Source organism: Micropterus salmoides, unplaced genomic scaffold, assembly GCF_014851395.1.
Source record: "Micropterus salmoides isolate LMB-PRFRI ecotype aquatic unplaced genomic scaffold, ASM1485139v1 Ms_hic_scaffold_22, whole genome shotgun sequence".
Classification (NCBI taxonomy): Eukaryota; Metazoa; Chordata; class Actinopteri; order Centrarchiformes; family Centrarchidae; genus Micropterus; species Micropterus salmoides.
The window spans coordinates 145,930-169,684 of NW_024041373.1; the positions used below are offsets into that span (position 1 = coordinate 145,930).

Here is a 23,755-nt window from a genome sequence, read left to right on the forward strand (position 1 = left end):
CATTAACTGACACTTATCAAATAATACAAATGTCTCTTCACATGTAAATATCATATCATGCACGAACCTGGCACATTGCACATATTTGTTGTTAATTGTAAATTGTTGTTGTTCCGTTGTTATTTTTATTATTATTTTTATTTTTTTATATTGTCAGTTGTATTATTTTTCTTCTTTTATTATTTGTACATCTATTTATGTCAGCTGTATGTTTGTCTATGTGTAGCAACTTCACACCAAAGCAAATTCCTTGTATGTGTAAAACACTACTTGGCAATAAAACTCCTTCTCATTCTGATTCTGATTCTGATTACCATGAAAATGTTTTGAAAGTAATTTTTAAATAGTGACTCAGTAAGCCAGACATCTCATTTCATTAACTTTATTATGGTGTTGTTGACAGATCACAATATAAATATGATATTCTTTGTAACAGTTTGAAGTATTTAAAACATGCCAATGATTGTCTGACAAAAACTTTAAGTGAAAATATCCAGGTTAATCTGAAACATTCACATGGTTCAGTAGCTGCAGATACTCTGATTACTGAGCTACTTTTCAAGTAAATAGTACACAGTAACATTACTTTGCAAGATCAAGTAATTCAGCTATGTCTATTCCATGCATGTTTCTGCCTCATGCTAAGTGTTACTGGTCTAAAGCAATCATCATAATCACTATTCTATCATTCTGATGACTTTGCACGTTTATGGGGTATCTTTTTACTAGAAATAATTACATGACCTATGTTTCACATCTATTTATTTTATATTGGACATCCTACCCGGACAATTACTATCGGCCTCAGTGTTGACATTCCACAAGCTACTGTGATACATGTAAGATTACATGCACACAACACATTACCTCTGTCTCTTCCAAACAAATGCATTCTACTCCACTGGGCTCTGGAGGTCACTGCTCACAAAATCAGGCCGCCTGTAAAGACAAATGTAAGAGGTGTATGTTGGTTTAGAGAGTTTTGCATAAATACTAAGCTAACATTATGTGACAGACAATTCAATAGCAATATCTACCTGAGGTAAATAGCTAGAAATAGTTTGAAGTAGTCCTCATATATTATACTGGAAACCTGTACTATCCTGGTGGTATGCCCCTGTAGTGGTTCTGTCTGGTCATCTGAAATTTGTGATTATGGCAACAGCTATAAAAACTCCAAAACAATTAGAAGAAAGAAGTTAGTGTATCATACTACAAACATTGGCATTTACATATTTACGCTGCACCTTGCCATATTCTGCACAGTAAAGGAAACACTACTGAGCAATAAAGATATTTAAACATGTCTCTTGCTCAGTTAGCCAATTCAAAACATCCCATTACTCAATTTACAATTTGCTAACAAGCTGTTACCTCTTAGGGTTAGGTAGGTTTATCTATTGTCACAATACAAGTTGTAGAGCTCTTGTAGCAATGGCTACAAAAAGTGCAAAACAATTGTAACAAATAATTTTTATTAAGTATAGATGGGAAATGAATTACATTACTGAAATAAAAACAGTTGCACCACGGAGAGAATTTACAACATAACTCTAACTTACATAAATGGGGTCTTTCTTACTTGTAATTGGTAGTCACTTGCCCCTTGTCCAAAAGAAGGTGAAAGTGTCCAGGGAGCTGAGGACAGGGGCTGGTGCTCTCAGGCTCACTGCCAGAAGGACCGGGTGGAAGCAGTAGTCCTCAGGTGGGTGGCCTGGAAACGGGACTGAAGCGGCGCTGGTGACCTCAGTCGGATGCCCTGGAAGCTGGACAGAGGGGCTGAGCAGGTCTGGATTCCGACCAGGAGTCACAGGTATTTGAGGCAGTCCATAACCCACTCAGGTACTGTTTCGAGGTTTAGAAAAGTTATGTTTTAAGGGCAGAAAACTCAGGATACAGGCAAAATCCAAAAACCCAAAACCCAGAGAAGGAGGCAGGCAAGGACACTTGACCGAAGACAAATGGGCAAAGGACATAGACACACCGACATAGACAAGAGAGGTGATTTAACTAGACACAGGTGAAACCAATCAAGACGGGAAAAACGCCAGGGGAGGAAGTGAAGTGGTCGGAAACAAGAGGAGAGGAAAATTTGGGAAAAACGGAATAAAAGAATACAATGACACAGTGACAAAGCAACACAAAGAACAAGAGTAAAACACAAAGACAGATGCATGCGTCTTTAGGTACACTGTAACTTTTACACAAAGATACACTGACAGCATGAGGCAATAGAGATCACTCAAGAAAACTAGCTTTTGGATTTATATCTCATTACCTTCCACATACACACACACCCAACAGGTGGACTGTGTCCAGAGGAACGATAGCCCCTGTCAGCACCCTGAGGCCCCAACAACCCCCACCATCCTTCCAGTGCATTGTGGATGCCTCCGTCCTGTTACGAAGCTCTGCGGGTCGAGTGTGTGCTTCCTGCCGTTTCCATCAGATTGGATGGAATGAGTGGTGACTATTCTAGTTTCCAGCTATCAACCATCCATCCAGTACGGGCAGCTGGGAGACGTTGCCTTCCGCAGGACAGATGGGATCATCCTGCTGGACTCAAACTTCTGTCTATTCTTCTCCCTCTGACTCCCCAAGCCTTCACTACCCTGCCTTACATCTACATCTGAATTTGAATCTAAATATGTGGAGGTATTTTGCATCATGTTCAGTGTTTTCTTTAGAGGTTTATTCTTTTCAGGGTGAAAGTGCAGCTTAAACAACATCAAGACTATCATGGGACACAAAAACCCCAACAGAATCCTTCAGCCCAACTATTTCTCTATTAAAGCACTCCATTCTCTAGCTCCAGGATTTATTTGTGAGCAAAACTACAGGCAGTCCCCCAGGTCTTGACCCAAAATTAGGGCCCCCAACATGTAGACCAGCCTTCCTGTCTTACAAATTCTGTGACTTTAAGTGGTCTCTCTGTTCCACGTCTATTTTTGCTCTGTGGATTCATTTGCATCATCTTTACAGATTTAACCTCTACATCTTTGTATTGGTCAAGGTATTTCTGTTTCTTTATTCTTCTGCGTTTTTGTCTGTTAAAAAAGTGCTATGCAAGGGGAATAATAATAACAATACTACTGCTACTACTACTACTACTAATTATATATATATATATATATATAAATACTATTACTACTGATAATAATTATAATTATTTAAAAGGCCTGTAGACCATATACTTATACTGAAAACGGTCAGTAAAGAGAAACTGTTCTTCTGATGGAAGGTTACTAAATGTTCTGCTGAGTGTATTAAACAGATACATATCAGTATTTAGAGAGAGACTGTGTTTGATTTATTCCAGAAGTGTTGCCTGGATTCACATACACACAGGAAAAAACATTAGATTATGCAGAATGAAGATGTATGAGACATATTTACTGTGCCCATTTACACACACACACACACACACACACACACACACACACACACACACACACACACACACACACTACATTGATACTAGATGTACAAGGTTCAGTACACACAACACACACATACACACACAGGCCTGTCATCACAGTGAATTGGACAGGGTTAGAAGCTTTCAGACATGATGCATTTGGCCTCGCTGCCTAGTCCTGCCAATTATGCAGCAACATACACCTAAACAAACCTGTAGCCCAAACATACCCCCCCCCTCCCCCCACACACCAAAAAAACAAAACAGGTTTAAACTGGACTTTGTAAGTGTACACAGTGGAGAACAAGAGGATTTTACAGTAACATGAATTGCAGAATCTTTCTAACATAGTCACCATCAAGCGCTACTAAATAAATATAGGGCTAGTGTTGTAGCTCTATTATTTGTAAATGTCTGTGGAGAGTTGTGACATTGTATTTCAACCTGTTTGTGTATACTTTACTTAACTGTATGTAAGAATTGTGAATGTAAAACAAAGTGAACCTTTGTATTGAGAATGTTTTTTTTATCACTGCAAGTCAGAAGACTTTACACGTATTTAGTTTTAAGGTCATTTGCAGCAGGAGGAAAAATAATGCCTCTTGGACTACACCGTCTTTCAATATAATAAAAATGTATCTGTACACCCACCATCAACCCTGACCTCCTCCCTACAAGAACTTTGCACTTGGACTGAAAAAACAGATGCCAGTAAACATAATGCGGGCAGCAGTTAGCCTACATGTCCTTCAAAACACATCTGGCAAAACGCATAAAGTAGAATATAATTTAATATTTATTTTGGGAGACAAGGTTGAGAAAAACCCAATTCTTCAGTTCCACCTCTGGGACGCCTCGTAATTGGTTGTCTTTTTTCATGTTACTTTTGTTACACTCCAACTGTGCCTGAGATCTGCAAATGTGTGTGTGTAAAGGTTTTCTTTACCCTGGGCCAAGGCTCACAGGCTCACGCTGCTGTACATTCACGGGCAAGTCAAGGTACAGAATGAGCGCAATCTCTCCAAGTGAATTCTATCTACAGACCACTCTACTTGCTCCATCAACCATCAAGTGCAGCATTAGTCGACCATTTACAAAAAGTCTATTGCATAGTGTTGCAAAATCAATCAAATGTAACAGATAAATGAATTATACAGATTAAAAAAACTATTTACAAACAAAACACACACACACACACACACACACACACACACACACACACACACACACACACACACACACACACACACACACACTTCAAAAAACAGACTGGCTGGTGCCTGGGTAGCCCCAGGGGTGTGTGTTGCTGCCTTAATGACGTGCTTAGATCCAGATCAAGCTGTAGTGTTTCCTCAACCTCACTCAGGAAGGAGGGATGATCCAGGGGCCCCCCCCCCCCCTCCTCCTCCTTCTACTACTACTCCTCAACTCCTTCTCTTTATCTCCTTTCATGGTGGAATTCATGTTGAATTGTCTTTTAGCTTTTCCTCTCCTCTCCTCTCCTCCACTCCTCTCCTCCTCCTCTTCCACTCCTCTCCTCTCCTCTCTAAACCATTTTAACAGATCTGTCTGACTCCAGCCAAGACCCGCTCTGTCACTTCATTAAGTTGCAATTACACTGACAAACTCAAGTGCAGCCGTCATTGTTGTTTTTCCATCGTCTTGTGTGTGGAACGTTGTGGTTTCTATGGTTTTTTTCACTGCTGAATGAGCAGCATGGGACACTGAACCCAGTTCAATGTTTTGCTAAATGGCAAGTACTGCATCTCTTTGTGTGTGTGTGTGTGTGTGTGTGTGTGTGTGTGTGTGTGTGTTAGATAAAAATTAAGCCTTACAACAAGTTGCGTCTGTCTACAAGACAGATACAGACAGAAGAAACACACAGCTCAGAAGGTGAGAGTTAAAAGGTGTGTGTGCGTGGTGAGTGGTGGGGAGGATATTTTTCCCTCTGTCTCACTCTCGGATTTTCCAGACGTCAAAGGTCAGCTCTAATTGGCTTAATGGACTGTTCCGACCTAAAACAAGCAGATCTCAGGTCGGCCTGGATCAGAGGCCAACGAGGACCTGAAGAGCAACAAACCAGTAAACAGACTGGTGTTAGACACAACACTGCCATCCAGCAACCAGATAGAGTTACTGAGAAGCTCCCTCTGTGGACTCAGACAGAGGTCTTTATCACAGACACGTTGCAGTGTCAAAGATGTAGGCTGAATCTGAATCTCCACACTCACAAACTTTGAGGCGCATTTCCGGTAAGTCAGCGAGGATTTGGGGCTGTGCCACTGTTGATAAAAGTGCACCAGGGCTCTCTTGCAGACTTTTTGAGCCCTTTATGCAGACTTTCCGTAAGTCCACATCTCTGCTAAACACGGTTTACCAGGGGCAGCCTGGAGGCATTAAAAAAAGGTAAACACACATGGAAGGAGAAACTAGAAGAATAAACAAGTTTATATGAAAGTGTATGATGCTGTTTTGATAAAAATTACGAAACAGATTATTTGAAATTAATGATTATTGAAGAAAGTAAAAAACGTAAAATAAAAACTCCGCAATGCACAATTAAACATAACATGTTGTGGCGTTATCAACATAATGTGATAGTTTGCAAGGTGCTGTCCCATTAAACCATTTTGGGTCCTTGCAGCCTCTTGCACTCACCAGGCGACTTCAGCTAAGTTGGTTGACACACATTCAGATTTACCAACATTTGTGTTTTGAAACTTACAGTAAAATGTATAAAATCCAAATGGAGGTGGGACAGAGATCTGCTCTGCCCTGCTCTTCTCTTTGTCTCTCACACCTTCCATAGTTTGCCTGCAAGGCCTATTCCTTCAGTCACTGTGTAGTGATGACAATATCAGACCCTACTACTGAGAAAGTCAGTCATGCAGAGCAATAGTTGTACTGTCGCTCTTGTCTCCCATTACTGCTGATCAGATGAAAAAGCGACAGTATATGCAGCAGAGTGCAGAGTGTGTTTGGTTGGTACAGAAATGACAGTGACACAAGTTCTAATCCACATCCCACCTTATGTCCTGGGCTGCACCTGAAGGATCTTTGCACGGCTGATCCATCCCAGGCAATCTTCTGCAGATATGACCAGACATCCAGCATTCATTGGGTCAAAGAAAGACATTTGATCATGTGTCTGGTGGTGATAAACTGCCCACCTCCATGAGGACAAGAGGGCCTCTGTGGGGTTGATGAATGGAGAGTAAGGTGGCTGGAAGAGATGATTAAACACCACATCATCCCATACAATTACAAAATGTTCCACCTCACTCGCCCCCTTTCCTCACCTGGCACAGGTCTTTCATAGTGGTCATCAAGGAATGAAACAGGTGTATGCAGGTTTTCACAATTGTTTACACACTCAAATTAAATATTAATTAATGAATTAATATAAAATGCAAGCTCTTCTCTTTTGGAGGAAATGGAGGTCAATGGTGAAGCCAGAGCTAGAGGTAAGAGGAGGAACAAGAGAATGAGGAAGGACAGTTATCTCAGATGAAATCACGGACTAAGTATGAGAAAGGCTGGGCAGAGAGTTCAGCCCAATCTGAGCTGCTACACACAGTTGCATCTATCTTCCTTACATCCAGTAATGAGAACCGGTAAGCTACCTATTGGCTACACTATGCCACTGCTCTTTATGTACAGTATGTGTAATGTAGTACTGCAGTCTGACATATAAAGCCCTGGACATACTTGCTTTATCCTGCGTTCCTTTGGAGTGTAGGTTGTGAACATCTCCAGAAATTAACGTTACGCGTCCGCAAGATGCAATTCAGCACATGACCGTGGGGGCAGTATTTCGATCTGACCGGCAGGTCAGCAGCAATCTACTGTTCCATACACCAGCCCAGGTGGTGGCGGTATGCAGTTGGTTTGCCAACCACCATTAAACGCAAAAGAAGAAGAAGGTCAGCAGCATAAGTGTTGGCAAGAGATGATCCGGCCCTGATCTGCCCCCTAGTGGATTCACTTTCAATCCTCCAGGTACACGCAAAGTACGCAGGTTAAGTATGTCAACAATGCCATTTGCGTCGCCGACGCCTGTCTACGCCTACGCATTGTTGGTAGGTAGGTTTATTGTCACAATACAACAAGTTATAGAGTGGAATTGAGTTGTAACTCCCTTCTGCTACATAGCAGACATCATTACTGGAGCAGTGCTGAGGATGAATTGGAGTTTAAGAGTCTGATTGCTTGGGGGAAAAAGCTGCTCTGCAGTCTGGTGGTGCGGCAGCAGAAACTTCCTTATCTCTTCCCAGAAGGCAGCAGGGTTAACAGGCTGTGGCTGGGTGAGTACTGTCCTTTAGCATCCTTTGTGCTCTGCGTAGGCACCTCACCTCACAGATAACACTGATGCTTGGGAGATGGGTGCAGATGATCTATGATGTTGATGATTGAAATGATTGTTAAAAAGCAAGAATGTCTGACACATACACACACACGTAAGCCAATGTTACAGTAATGTCACTTCATATATAAAAAAACTATTTTAGCTTACTGTAACAAGTCATATCATATTTTAGGATCTTCTGCAAAACAGGAGACTGCTATAATGACTATAATGATGGCAAACCATTAGACTACAAGAAATCCAGTACACATAATTGCAGACAACACAATATTCAATAACATTCATATGGGATTGTCTAGGGACTGTGTTTACAGCACAACCAAATATGAAACAGTCTACAGGCCATTTGAGCAAAACTCTAACATTAATAATTTCATTGTTGAGGCTGGCTTTAACCTAGTGAAAAGAATGGGGTGAGGGCAGAACATTATTGGCCACATCGCCATTGTGAATGTCCCTAGAAAGCATCAAGGGAATATCACCATGTGCTCCATCACCATACCAACCTTGGTCCCTGCAGCACCGCCCTTCTCATCACATTCCTGGACACTCTACATGGCCTCACTCCAGCCGAGCAGAGGGGCGGACCAGAGCAGCCCAGGTATGTTGTCATGGGATAAGGTGAGATTCCACCAGGCTGCTCTGGTCTGCAACTGGTTTATCAACCACCCACAATTCATTGTTCCATGCCTCCCACCATATTCCCCATTCATAAACCCACTTGAAGAGGGGTTTTGTTCAGCAAGACAATGGAAAGTGTATGGCCATCCCTTTATATTCATGCCTCTTCTTTGGATTGTGGAAAAAAATAAATGTTTTTATTACTGAATTGAATTTGTGTGTGACGTGAAGTCTGGATCTGTGGTTGCAGGCTTCCTGCTGCTCCGATGTTGCTGCTCAACACCCGCTGCTACAATTATTATCATTATTCCTATTATTATTATTATCATTAATGTTGCTATCATTATTAGTACTGTGATTATTTTTCATTGATATTTGCATTGCTTTGATGCTGTGTTTGTGTTAGATTTAGTTTTTCAGTGTGACTGTGTGTGAAATTCTTTTGAGATGTAGCTGCAGCACAATGTAGCCAGTTCCGTCTAATTTATTTATAGTAATTTTGTCTTATGTTTGGTTTTGAACATAAATTTAACATTTTTTACAACAGCATTTAACCATTCAAAATGCACCGTAAATACACTGAGGTTTGGAGGTGGTTGAGTTTAAGTGAATAGAGAACAAGATCTTTGATAATTACTGGCACTAACAATACTGTACCAAAGCAGAGATAGAGGCAGTCAGTCATGTATTAAATACTGGTTTTCATTTTAGCCTTCTCACATGGACTGATTTAGCCCATATGAGAGTTTGGGCCCTAAGAGTAAGGCGACACATCACATTTGGCCTAATATGATATTTAAAGATCAGTTTGGCAACAAAGTGTGTGAACTCTGGGGTTTCCAGCTCATAAACATCACTGAGTGTGACAGGCCTGAGAGGCATGCAGTCAAGAGCTTCCGACCAGCTTCAGGAAGCTTGAGAAACACACTCACCCAGGAGTTATGATAGCTTCTAACCCTTGACCTTGAACTGGAAAGCATGTTCCAAAAACATGGCTGCTTTATGCCATTCTGTCTCTGTGACAGAAACCGCCAGGGCTTCTTGAGAGGTGTTCCAGGGGTTTCTTAGGATACAAAGATCATCTTAAAACCTTTCTTATTTGTTTCAACAGACAAAATGCAGTGCGATGAGATAACTTATGTTATAAATTGGCGTTGTATAAACACATTTCTTGCTTCTTTTGGGACATATTTCATCCAGTACACATAGCCACATTGCACAAGTGTTTAACATTTCATACAGTTCTACCCATGGGGGCGCTTCAGTAACATTAAAACATATATATTATTAATAATATATATATTATTATAATATTGATATTTTTACTGTTGTCTTCAATTAAAAAAAGGTATCAGATTAAGAGTGATTTAAGAATGGCAAGTTTGGTAAAAAGCCACAAATCAGAGGCCCCTTTCTGGAGCCAACCAAGACAGGGCAGCTCACTGGTGAGCACTTGGTGGTCGGGCCTACACCTATTGGGGTGACATTGGGCTGAAACCTCGTGGACCCAACAACCTCAAGGCTAGGCAGAAAGGCAATCTGACCTTTTGTTGCCAATTGAGCAGCAGGGTGTGGGTATTGGTGTGCTGAGAAAACTTTAAGAATAATGCATAGTATGTAATTTACAGCATTAGCATATAAAGTAGCTACTAAACAATTAGATATATACAGACTATGTGATTACTGTGTCACATGACTTGGTTTTGAAATGCTAACGACAATTCTAGAAATTACACAATACCAAGCTGATGAATAATGTGAGGCACCTCCAGCTGTCCTGTAGGCCTATGTGTGAGTAAGTGATTTATGGTTTGAGTCAGTAATAAGTAGAGGCAGCACGGCAACACTCAACAACATAAACAGTGTCAAAGTTTAAAATAGACCAGACCTCCTTCTGCTCTTGTCCTGTCATTGTCATCCTCCCACACAGGGACAGCCCAGCAAAAAACTACCAACTGACTAGTGTGTATGTTTGTTTTAAGTGCAGAACACACACACACACACACACACGCCCACAGACAGGTGTGAGTTCCTTGTGTGTATAGGAGGGGTTGTAATTTTAACAACCTTTAATTGACCAAACTTTTGTTCGACATGCTAGGGAAACATGGCCACATCAATCTAGCGGCAATTACAAGCGACTCCATGCCGAACGGGCCCCCAGTCGCAGTGACAACCCGGATGATTGATCACCAACGGCAACGATTCTCTAACGTGATCAGGCAAATTACCGTGGCGACCGCTGAGGCCATCTGAGTCCCACACCGCTAAATTAAATCCACCGAGCTCATCATCTCAACTCAGTGACACTCTTACAAAGGCACACACACACAGTCACACACACTCTCCCTCTCTCTCTTTCTCCCTCTCTTTCCATACACGGTGAAAGAGGGAGAATCTCAAGCGGGGCCCCTTGAGGCCCCAAGCACCAGGTGATGGGAACGGTAGGGGGACATGAAGACATATTAATGTACTAAAGACTTAATGAACCTCCATTCAGAGCAGAGGCAGAGGAGAGGCAGGAGGAAGAGGGAGGAGGAGGAGGGAATTGTGTTTTCTTTATTACTTTACAGCAGATTAATGGGGATAATCATTTAAGTGATGGAGATGGATTACCCTCTCAAAGCTGGCCGCAGCTACACACAGCCGCCCACCTACAGCCAGCATCCACACACACACACACACACACACACACACACACACACACATCCATGTATGTATGTGTGTGTGGTCTGATCTTCACAGATCAGTCAGGTTATAGCAATGTATAAAGCAGATTTTGTCTTTCTATCGACAGTCAGTTCTGGTCTAGTCAGTGTCACTTCTGATATGGTGCAGTTTGATTGATTACATATTGACAGAGTCACACACATGTATAGCACATCTGACTGTCTTGCAGGACACTGGAATTTTTCCTGTTTAGGGTTGCAACAGTCTCAAGACCGTTTCAAAAAATATCACGGTTTCACGGTACATTACACAATTATTCTTATTCTTATTATCAGTTACAATGACCCTTAAAGGAATTTTGTGGATACTTTCAAAAGTCTACTTAGAGGAATACAAACATGTATTTTATGTGCTTGTCCAGTCAATGTTGATGTTAAATGAAGTCAGTTGAAGCAATAAATTCATCAGGTGTCTGTAACGCAGTAATGTAACACATTGCTGTTGATAACTTTAGTAATTGCATTACAGTTTCTGACAACAAAATCGACGAGAGGAGAGAAAAAGAAATCAAACGTCCCTTTTCATGCGATATCCAACCTCATTTTGACTTCACATGGACGCAGAAATGGCAGAGACGTCTTTGAAGTCGGGGTCAGAGATGGAGATCCTGAAGTGTTTCCCCACAGCGATGTCCTCTAGTGCACCTGTGGAGAGGGTCTTTACCTGGGCAGTCTTGTGCTGACTCCAAGGAGCAACAGGTTTCTGACAAACGATTTGCGAGACTCCTGCTCATGAGGTGGAACCACTTCTTTGATAAGCATGTCCAGTAAGAGGGAAAAATCTACTTTAAAGCCATAGTTCGGCAAGTGAGCTACAGTAAGTTTGTTGTGTGGGTTTGGTCTGTTAAATGCACAGGTCAAAGTACATTTCATATGCTAAGTTTTTCCTTTGAAGTCTCACAATCATCTGATATTGTCATGAGGGCCAGTGTCTTATTTTTTTATTGATATTATTTTCAACAAATTAATATTTGCACAAGATGGTTGGAAGGACAACCTATTTTAAGTTGTGTTGTATTGTAATGAATTCATTATTTAAAAAATAAATGTTTCCATTGAAATGTCCAATTAAAGTGTAGCCTTGTTCTTCTCTTGACAAATGTTGGGCTGATGTTCACAACTTTGTTGTCAGCTTTGTAGTATTAAGGGGCATAAAAGAGAGATCCTGTTTATGTCCTCATTATAATAAGGATGTGTGTTGATGTGGGCATATGTGAGGGGTAACTTTATATTGGTATTTGGCAGTTGTTGGGCATCGCAGGTGATGTTACGCAGTAATCCAAAAATAATGTAACTAGTAGTGTAACTTGTTACTTTCAGCAGTGAGTAATCTAGTAAAGGTATCACTTTTTTTGAGTGACAACCCCAACACTGTTCATCAGTGTGTGCTATATTGACTGAGAAAGCTTATTCTGCTCCCAGAACTGTGCTGGCAGTGCCAACATGTACCAGCAAGCTTCTGATGCCCACTCCCACCCAGCGGGCCACCACAGCTCTGAGCGAGCTAGCTGCTGGGAGCTAATCAAAGTTACACAACTGTGCCAAGCCAATAAAATTCTGAATTTGACCATTTCTTTTTCACATGTATCTATATGGTTGCCGTCAGGGCACGTCCATTTTCCAAGTTCTACGAAAAGCAACATGAAAATACAGTTACTGACTTCCAATTATTTTTTGCTTCAAATGAGGTTTAACGTTCACACAGTTTCTCTAGTCTGCCCCTCAGGATTACATTAGTCCAGCACCGCCCTGCCGGCTAGCCTCTAACGTTAGCTATAACTTTGTTAGCCAAAACTAATGTTAGCTATTACTTGGTTTGCCAAAATGTAGTGTTAGGTGACGGACATTCTCACTCAGTGGTCGTCTGCCCTCTCGGCCTGCTGGTCTTGATTGTCTTTTCCAGATTATCGTCAGGATCCTGAAGAAGGTCACCAGAAGTAACAACATGACCAAACACTGTGTTACACACATTTGAATTTTTGCCAACCACCATTAAACGCAAAAGAAGAAGAAATGGCATTGTTGACATACTTAACCTGCGTACTTTGCGTGTACCTGGAGGATTGAAAGTGAATCCACTAGGGGGCAGATCAGGGCCGGATCATCTCTTGCCGACGCCTATGCTGTTGACCTTCTTCTGAACACAAAATCTTTTAGTCTTTATTTGCACAAATGGCATTCCATACACAGGAATCTTGGGAAGAGTCCAAAGTTACAAAGATTTATTTGAATTCAGTGTAATTATTTAGCAGCAGAGGAACATAAAAATAACATTGTGAGTGAATCACTGACTATGTTACATCTTTTTGTGATTTTTTTTTCTCTGTGAAGAAAGTGTCCATCCATATCATTACCAGCCAGCAGCGGACACCAAGTCACACACTGAAACTTCACAAGCCAAATCATGTTATTTTCTGTACTTTCACTTAGGTAACATCAGTTTTTCCAGCGCTTAGGACCCTATCGATGATCTTCACTCCATTGAAGAACCTATCCAATATTTTTCATTTTGCAATATTCAAATTTCCTGATGGTGAATATGTTGGTATATTCATGTGTTGACAATGATCTTGGGGTTAAAGGAAAAGGCCTGTGGATTTCATTTTTCTTGTTATGTTTACGTCACATGATTGGTGTATTGCTGCCACCATGCCAAGCTCTAATCCACCAACCTGAAAAAAGGACAGAACAAGTGTGTGGACAGAACAAAATAGTTCATTAAAGGAACATAAATGTGCATATTAGGTGGGAAACAGCAATGGAATGGCATGAAGTACCAGAGTTACAGAAGAGTAACTGGCTCTCTTTCAAAAATGTAATCTTCTAACAACATCTTACCAACATTCATTCAGCATTCTCTTTATCTGAAATGTCGGAAATTTTCCCTAAAGGTATTTTCTGGTTAATTTGGATTCAAATATCAAATAGATTCATTTCACGAAAGCCCTGACTTTGTCTTAAAGACTTGTTTTACGTCTGCACTGCAATCCTGATCCCCCATCTGGAGCCTGAAGCGACTTGTCTTAATCCTTAATGAAACCTAAACAAATTCCAGCACTCAGCCTCTTGACATGGTTTTCAGCAAACACACTGCTCCACTCCTCAACTTAACCCACTCCTGACTTCATTATTGTCATACGGGATGAAATGCGATCTGTGTGCAATAATATAAAGGCTGCTCGGGGTTTGCAGCTGTAAATAAACATTAGGCTAATGGAGATGTGAAGCATGGCTGGGCTTGTCGCTCGGCCTGCTGGGTGATTGAGTTTAGCGCTGATGTGGAGTTGATTGAGAGAGTCACTGCTCCCTGAAGGAAATTAAGACGCCATTTTGTCACCCGTGTCTGGCCTTATAGACGAGATATTGCTCTCATCCGCTGGCAATAAAAGTGTCACACACACGTGCACCTGCACATACACATGCTGGGCATCATCTCACACACTATGTTGTGCACACATGTGAACACACACATGTTGGGACCCACACATTCAGATGCTGTTGCAAATGTTGCAAATACACACAAGACTGCATGGACATACAAACAAGCAAACGTGAATTTGCACACACACACACACACACACACACAAATTTACATACAGCACGTGATGGAATGGGTCTGAACTTGAAAACACATCTGCACACAAATACACACCATCCACAAGAGGTTTAATTACTGTCCTCTCCTTTTCGGTTTCTCTCTCTCCTGCCCACTGCTGCAAGATAGATCTCAGTGCCAGAGCAGCTGACAGATTGAGACAGAGCACAGGTACCACTACATATGCACCCCCCTCCACACACACACGCGCACACACACACACACACACAACACAGGCATATACACACGAACAAAACACCTTCTACCTCTTTCTGTTCCTCTGTTTTCAGTCTCTCCTTTCCCCAACACACACACACTCCTTTGTCCCCCCCCCACCCTCCGCAGTTAGGACTCCATGTCTACCGTATTTCCATGGTTACAGGGTTGAAAGTGTGAGTAAATACCCTCCCTGAGTCGGACTGGATGGTTTGGATTAAAGCAGAGTGAATCAGACCGCAGGCTGAGCTCAGTTTACAGCGCAGCATCCACACACAAGTGCTTCATATAAACACCACTTTAAGTGTGAGAGCAGTACATACATCTAGCTCGCTGTTGGAAGAGTGGACAGTAAAAAAAATAATAAAGAAAAACCCAGAAGGATCTCCACAGTTCCTCAAAACAATTGGAGAAGAGGAAAGAAGACTTCAAAACGATCTAAAAATAATTTAATGTTTGTCAAATATTTACAGTACATGCATCATTTGGTACTTTGATTGTTGCTGAGTGGTTAATGCTGTGTCATTTTCTCTATGAAGTTGTAGTTTAATGAACTTTTCTTAAGGGCAGAGCTGAAAATCATCTTTATGGTTGACTTAAACGTCAGTAGATGCTATTTGTGATTGTGGGAGCTCAGCAGGCCTGCAGCTCACCTTCAGGATAACTAGACATATTAATCATGTCATTTCAGCAACCATTCCTGTGTTGCTGGGAGCCAACAAGGATGTTAGTGTGATCTTTTATTTTAGTTCACCTTTGAATGTGATTTGGAGGAAAATGATGGTTGATGATGTTATGAAATACTGGACCAAAGTGAGGATTTACGTCTAATGCCAATGTTCAGAGCCAATGCAGGAAGTAGTGTGCCCTTTATGTAGCGAGGTCAGGCGGATGGATGGGTGTGTGGTGCATTAGATTTTCATGCAATATACCATCTTGTCACAGTAATTAACATGTGCCTTGTGAGCACACACAACAGCATCCAAGTTTCAATGACTTCACTAGACACCATTTGTAAAACTGTAATAAAGATGAAATATATGGGGCCAGGACAGTGAATTTATAATCGGATTGAAAACAGAACATGAACTGAAAAAGGAAACGTTGGCATTGAAACATTTGTATTGGAAAAAGTTGTATTGGCACTGAAACAAACAAATTTCAAGTTTATAACTACAGTTTTTGGTTTTGCTGCTTAAATGTCCCACGATGTTGTGCTGCATGGAAACATTTAAAGTGACTGACAGCACCCTGTCTAATCAGTAAAGTCAACCATTAAAGGAAATGCTCATACATAATTACACAGTAAAGAAAGTAAATATATGCCTTTTTATTTCTCAAATGGATGTGGATACAACAGACTGTATGGTAGACACATGTGCTCCTTGCACTGCTGAGGCCAAATGGCCACTTCTCAACATGTGACCGCTTAAAAGGCATTACCCCATACTCCAGTAGGAGGCAGTGTTGCTGCCAATTTTCAATGAAAAAGTCGCTAAAGTTACAAGTTCATGTCATACTCTCATTTGCATATTGGCGACGTCATCCCCGTTCATTTGTTTTGAGCTTAGTGGTTGTGTCAGTTTCAGTGAGGGAGAGAAAGAGAGATCACCTAAATCCATATGAAAATGGATAGAGAAATCTTTAGCAAAATACTCTCTACAGAGACATTGTATCTTTGAAGTAAAAAACTAAACGAATCTGCAAAGGGAGGGAGAGGATCAAATTAACTATTTCAATATTTACAAGTTATAGGAACACCCTAGTCCAGAGATATTTATATCCATCCATCGTCAACCGCTTATCCTGCGTACAGGGTCACGGGGGCCTGGAGCCAATCCCAGCTGACATTAGGCGAAAGGCGGGGTACACCCTGGACAGGTCACCAGTGATATTTATATTATTTAATTTATTTATTTTTGCATTTCTTCCCTGATGGTCCGAACAAGTGGCTAAATTTTTTTCTTTTTAGAAATAAATTAGCCAAGATGGTCTCTAAAGTCACTAAATCTAGCGAGAAAGTTGTCAACACTGATAGGAAGCAGTGTTTTCAATGAAATAAGTACTGGGCCAGAATACAAACACTATTCTGCAGATCAGCAGTTGGGAGTGTAGCTGCATTTGCCACCCAGCTTCTGGTACAGGCCATGGTTACCTCTTGCCTCGACTACTGCAGTGCCCTCCTAGCAGGTCTTCCAGCTTGTGCGGTGAAACCCCTAAAAATGGTTCAGAACGCAGCAGCGCATCTGGTTTTTGATCAGCCCAAAAGGACTCATGTCACTACATTGCTGTGTGACCTCCACTGGCTCCCCGTGGCCTCCAGAATCAAATTCAAGTCACTAATGCTGCATACAGAGGGACTACTGGGTCTGCACCCATCTACTTAAACTCCATAATACAAACTTACGTTCCTTCTCGGCCGCTAAGCTCCTCCAACGAACGCCGCCTGGCTCTGCCATCTCTTCACACAAAGCAATCCCAGTCCCGGCTGTTCACATCTGTGACATCACGATGGTGGAACGAGCTACCACACGCCATCAGAGCAGGGGCGTCCCTCTCTAACTTCAAGAAGCTCTTGAAAACTCATCTCTTCCGAGAACACTTCCTCTTATAACACCTCTAACATGCACTTCCTGTGCCCTGCTTCTTCTATCCCCTACAATGATCTTCTACTGATTGCACTTTTCTGTTAACTCTTACTTCTTTCCCTAGGTATTCACCCCATTGATGTGATATGTGCTATTAGCTCTTACTAGTATTTATTAGTGCTCTTACTAGTATGTATATGTAGATCTTGTGCTGTATTTGATTCTTTGTTAATGACTGTGTGTTGTTCCTCAAATGTAAGTCTCTTTGGATAAAAGCATCTGCCAAGTGAGTAAATGTAAATGTAATTTACCCTAATACCCACTGTTATGTCGAAACTGGTCAGATCTTTAAAACCTTCAAATGTAATAAAACCAAAACAACATCTTATTGTTGTTCTTAAAGAATTACACGACTAATATTTTAAGTGTAGTATGTATGCAGTGATATATTAATTAATCAGTTATGAACGCCACTTGCCGCTTATTTCACCTCATTTTAATATTGAGTCTTTGAATTTTGTGGCTATGCTTTTTCAATGACAAGCAGTTACACTTCTCTTTCAAGCATTTGAGGCTTCTCACCTGAAAACACATGCAATGTGAATGCAGTAACATTCCTTTAATTCACATTACCATAATCATAGAAACATATTGTTTGTTGTCAAAGGTAATCTATCAACATGAATTATTCACCCAGATTAAAAATGAAATGCAGCACACACATACATTTTCATGGCATTAGCTCTGCAGGTTTTTGCATTTGAATGAGGTGTTGTAATAAACCTCCACCTGTATATGTGAGGCAGTTTTCACTAAACCTGCAACATGTTCTCCAATGTGTGAATTACTCACAACAATACCAACTTAGAATTGAATTGACCAGCCATGTTTTTTTACCAAGATCAACCAGCATTTAATCCTAATGAAATGTAAACGATTACTTGGCAGTTATATGAGGAGAACAGTGCACAACAAAACAAACAAACACTTACCCTTTCTTGTGGTTTACACATTGGGAAAGTTGCACATAGACTGACAAAGTTTCTACTCCTAAAAACATAATTTAGTCTCATCTGTAAGATAAAACCAAAGATTGTTCAATTTAATTTTAAAAATACATTTCAAAATGTTCTACAACATAAAGTACATTTGAAACCCTGACTGGAGCTAACTTCAACCTTTAAAAAGAGGCCATCAAAGGAGGAGGCCATTTCGGACCCATGGCTTCATCTGCTGACTTCAACTTGAAGTACCTTGTCTAGAGAGAGAAGTGTGGTTGAATGGCTGGTGATACAATTAAATGATTGGAGTTTACTGTGTGGTTACCGTTTTTCCCCCAATATGTCATTGCCATGACCAGCACCTAACTGCTGGTGTGCACTCACCAAACTCTGATTGATTAACACTGGTTAATCTACTCAATGATGGTAAAAGAAATGACCCTGGAGTTGTGCTTTCTGTAACATTCACAGTGGGGACACGCCCCCTTGTGGTTTATCACAGTATAATGCTTATAATCCAAAATTTCAGATTTTCATTTTAAACTAAATGAACAGTTTCAGGAGAGTTAATGAAAAAATATAAATGTTGTAAACCATTTATTTGGCTTTTCAGTAGGGAGAGAAAGAGAGTGAGTGAGAGAGAGAGAGAGAGAAAGAGAGAGAGAGAACGATTTTTAAAAAAAGAATTAACAGTTATTTTTTGTCTATTAATACACACACACATACACACATATACACACACACACGTTTACGGTTTTATCTATTTATTTCATTTTAATTTTTAATATATTATTATAATAACACACAAATGTTACTTTTTAATTTATTTATTTTATTATATATTATATATATATATATATATATATATATATATATATATATATATATATATATTTACACACACATGCTTACTGTTTTATTTATTTACTTATATTTTTAATATTTATTATATATATATATTTTATTAACACACACAAAAACAACTTTTACTGTTTTATTTACTTATATAATGAAATGTATGCAATTAATTGTTCTTATGTAATTTATATGTAGCTTTGGCAATAATGTTGTTATACATTCATGCCAATAAAGCTGATCTGAACTGAAATGAGAGTGAGAGAGAAAGAGAATGGGAAAAGGAAAGGAATGAGGAAAAATTAACAGAGAATGGGACATTATAGCCAAAATAAAATAAAATGTACATGTCCATGTTATTAACGCTGACAGACAAAAACCTAGCAACCCACAACAAGAGGCAGAAGCAGAGCAACACTAAATGGCCCCTGTTATCAGTGTGTGCGCACGTCACCTGCTGCCCACCAGGCTTTCTAACCACATTCATCTCTCCAGTGCATGCACAGACTATACCACCACACATTTTTGAGTGAATCATATTTTCATTTGAGTTTAAATGTTTATCTCACTGAAATCTATGAAAACATATAAATGACTAACCAAGCCAAATGATTAATGCATTAATTCATTATTGTTTGTAATTTGCGTCTACACTTAGATGTGGAAAATATGAAGTCACACAGATTTAAAATTTAAATGATGTCTGAGACTTAAACGTTTAAACTTTTAAAAGTTTAATTCAGGTACCTATTCTAGGGAAATGTGTAGAAAATGATGCACAGTACATCAAGAATATTATATACACCAGGTTTCCTATAAACAGACCTTCTGGAACGTGTTTGGGGGGTTACGTTTAGAAAAACCTCCATATAGTATTTTTAAGACCCTCGCCTCCTGTGTGACTCTCCATCAGTTTTTCAGAGCTGTTTCCACTTCCTTCATTCATTTGTTTTCTTTTGTATCATATAAAATAGCTGAAATAAATCTGTAACTAATGCTTATGTTCACTACTGAGGAAAACGGTTTTAGGGGACCAAAATGATTATATTGCACTGAGAATTCATCTTAATACTTCATACTCTATGATGTTCACTTAGAGCCAATCAGAAAATTAAGTCGAGGTCCAATGTGACATCACTGAAACTATGTGCCTTATTTCACAGACAGAAAGTCCACACCCACAGAAATGAACTGCTTCATCCAATGTTTGGATGTGAGCAGAATTTACAGAAATGTAATATGAAGAATATACCACAAGGTGTCAGTAGAGGAACAATATACAGGTCACCTGGGCACTGAGTATGAGAGCTCAACATTACAGTGCCATGACCAAGAGCCAGTGAGGACAAATCTATAGCAACCACATGGAAAGGTGTCTTTTGAAGTAACTGGAAACAGGAATAACCATGTGTGCTAAATTTATTTTAGATTCTTTTATATTATTTGTATTTGATTGTTGACTGTTAAGAGACAGTGTGAGAAGAGAAGAGAGGCAGAGATGCATACTGCTTTTCTTTCTGTTGTTCTTCTCATCTGTAAAATACATCAGCTTTTAGAATGCTGGGGTTTGTTTTTGAAGGAGGAAGTGATTGAATAAGTTACCACAGACCAATGAGCCAATGAGCAATTTGCTGTCTGCATGGCCACACACCACAGTATTTGGCATTTTTAGAGAGTCTGGTAAGCACTAAAGTTGTAAGACCTAGCTAATCTCTGGTTAACATTATTCACTGCTTTGGGTGACTCATCTTCATCTTTGGTTCCTAATCTCTAGATCTGGGTTTCAACACCAGGGGAAGATTGTAGTTGTGAAGCATCAGTGATTACCACTGAACCTCTTTTCTCTATACCAGCTTACCTTTTAGCTCTGCAGGCTGCTGGATGTTTCTGTTGCTTTAGTCACAGACATGAAGAAAACAGCAAAAGTGGAGCCAGATTCGTTGTTGTTCTGATTGGTGGAACCTTGAGTACTCGTATGAGTTTTTAGTATGTTTTCCATGCGTGTCACACAGTTTTAAGGTGACATTACATTGACACAGGGGCGATTCTAGTATCAGAATGTTGCATGCATACAATGCTTTGCAAAAGTGTTCACTAATTGGTGGAGAGAATAAGTAGGCCTGCTAGAGAGGAGCTGGTGCAGAACAGAGCAGGTCAGTCAAAGGCGTCACTTTGTGTTGAAAAGTGGTGGGGACATAAGGGCTCAGGCGTGATGATACATTTGGGTCATGAGAACAAGACAAGAAGATTTTTAGCACTATTTAGATTCAATATTTGATGCAGTAATATATGTGTGGGGGTCTGCCTCCCCCATAAGATTTTGAGCATTAAACTCGTAATTTCCTGTTTTCTGGAACATTTTCTGCTCCAATTTATGGTGGAAATGTCTGTTTTTATATAAAACTATATTGCAGTGCATATTTTCTTATTGTGCAAATCAACCTTTCTCAAAGCATTTTCATTTGTTAGGTAACATTTCTTGGTACAAGCTATTTTTCAGAACGTTTTTAACAAATGCTTTCAAAAAGTGATGGAGACAAAATCAGCCATTTGAAAATGTGGTGGGGACATGTCCCCAGCGTCCCCAGTGTAAATGACCCCTACGGGATCAGTGGACCACTCAGGGTCAGACAGCAGTGTGGAGCTGTGTGCTGGTGTTCACTCCCTCAGAGGAGGGAGGCTGTTAAAGTGTTTCCCTAATAAGTTAAATCTTGTTACAGGCTTGCTTTTGCTTTTAAGGAAGTAGTTTGCTGTTGCTGATTGAGTTTCATTTGTTAGTTTTTTCATTGTTAAAAATCTTTATGGTTATTTTGGTTGCACAGAATCTGTGGAGTATAAATTAGTTCTATTAGTAAAATATTCTAACATTAAATTAAAACTAATTCCATAGCCAGGCCTATTGTTAGCAGTGTTGGGCAGGAACTGTACTAATATTACTTTTCTCACTTTACATTTACTCATTTTCCCAGTAACTACAGTAACAGTAATATTATTGCAGTTACTAATCAAAGTAACGCTGCAGTACTGAGTTACTGAATGCACTATCCTTGGCGTGAATGCGCAGGTCAGCTGCACTGGACCTGATGTTATTCAATTCAGCTGTTAGTATAATGTTACTGTTTTACTTACATAATCTCAGCATATTCAATTCATTTTCATATACTGTATAGTTTACCACTAGATTAGGCTTCTTATGAATAACATATTCCAGTTACCAGTGTTGGGAAGTAACTAATTACATGTAATTTAGTTACAGTACATAATTTAAATACAAATTAACTGTAACTAATATGTTACAGTTACTTCTGAAAATGTTTATGATAACATCGGGGGTTACATCTGAATGTTTTCTGTAAAAAGCTTGGATATGTTGAATAATATTAATTTTATTGCTTTGCATGTTTTTCGTGTGAACGATGTCTTTCTTTGCCAGTTCCAGCCATTGCTGTTCAGTAAAATTTGATGCTGTTCTCATGCTTTTATTGGTTCTCATTTCAGAATTTCCAACATCTGCCAGTTAAATTGCCTCTCAAACTGTCTTTGAAAATGGTTAACAGTTGAAAAACATTCCTTATTTGTCATTTAGAAAAGTAATCAAATATAAATAAGTTAAATTACTTTGATAGAGTAATTGAAATAGTTAACCTAGGCTACTGTCACATTTTAGATAGGGTAACTTGTAATCGGTAACCTTTTACATTTCCAAAGTAACCTTCCCAACACTGCCCAGTGTTACAGCAGTTTAATTTTTGTGTAATGTTTCCATTTATAAAATCCATGTGCAAGAAAAACAGGCTACATTGGTCTCTATTTTATTAATGCTAAGTAAATACTTGTCAATAATCATAACCATTCATGCAGAACATTTATGGTAGGTAGTCTTTACTGGACTTTTGAAAATTTTTTCCCTCTTCCCATGTATTTATTTTTTGGGATATGTGCGCGTGAAATACTCTGTAGAGCCCTGCATCATCCATCCTGCAAACTGGTCCCCTCGTGCTGCTGTTCTTCTTGTTTTATTGGCGGGTGCCGTTGACTTCCTGTCTTTGTTACTGCATCTGGCTTTACCGGATTGGAATGTAGTAAACATTTCAAATACGCCCAGCTTAAGTTACAGTGTACTACTACCAACATGTCATGTGTACAGAACGTCAGAGTGCTAAAAGAGTTCACCATAATCAAAAACTACAATACAGTCCCATAAAATAGAGCAGTGTCTGTGTGTATGAGTTTGCACCATGTCTTCAACCTGAGCCTGAGTCTCCAAAGGGTCCCTGTGCTGTGGAAGACATCTTGCCTCGTGCCTGTGCCAAAGATGCAACGTCCTATGATTATGAAGACCCTGCAGAGACTTGTTCTGGATCAG

At 39.9% G+C, this 23,755-nt stretch overlaps 1 long non-coding RNA gene across 2 annotated transcripts; it reads right to left on the reverse strand.

Annotated features, from left to right (window-relative positions):
- Nucleotides 1-365: 365 nt before the first annotated feature.
- On the reverse strand, nt 366-3,078 carry LOC119916906. Of its 2 annotated transcripts, none has more exons than XR_005447184.1 (4): nt 2,279-3,078; nt 1,583-1,845; nt 1,038-1,174; nt 366-939 (listed from the first exon to the last, which is right to left on the reverse strand). It is a non-coding gene; the product is annotated as an uncharacterized LOC119916906 (long non-coding RNA). The 2 variants fall into 2 exon arrangements; XR_005447185.1 differs by having other exon boundaries at nt 1,038-1,140; nt 2,279-3,077.
- Nucleotides 3,079-23,755: the final 20,677 nt, after the last annotated feature.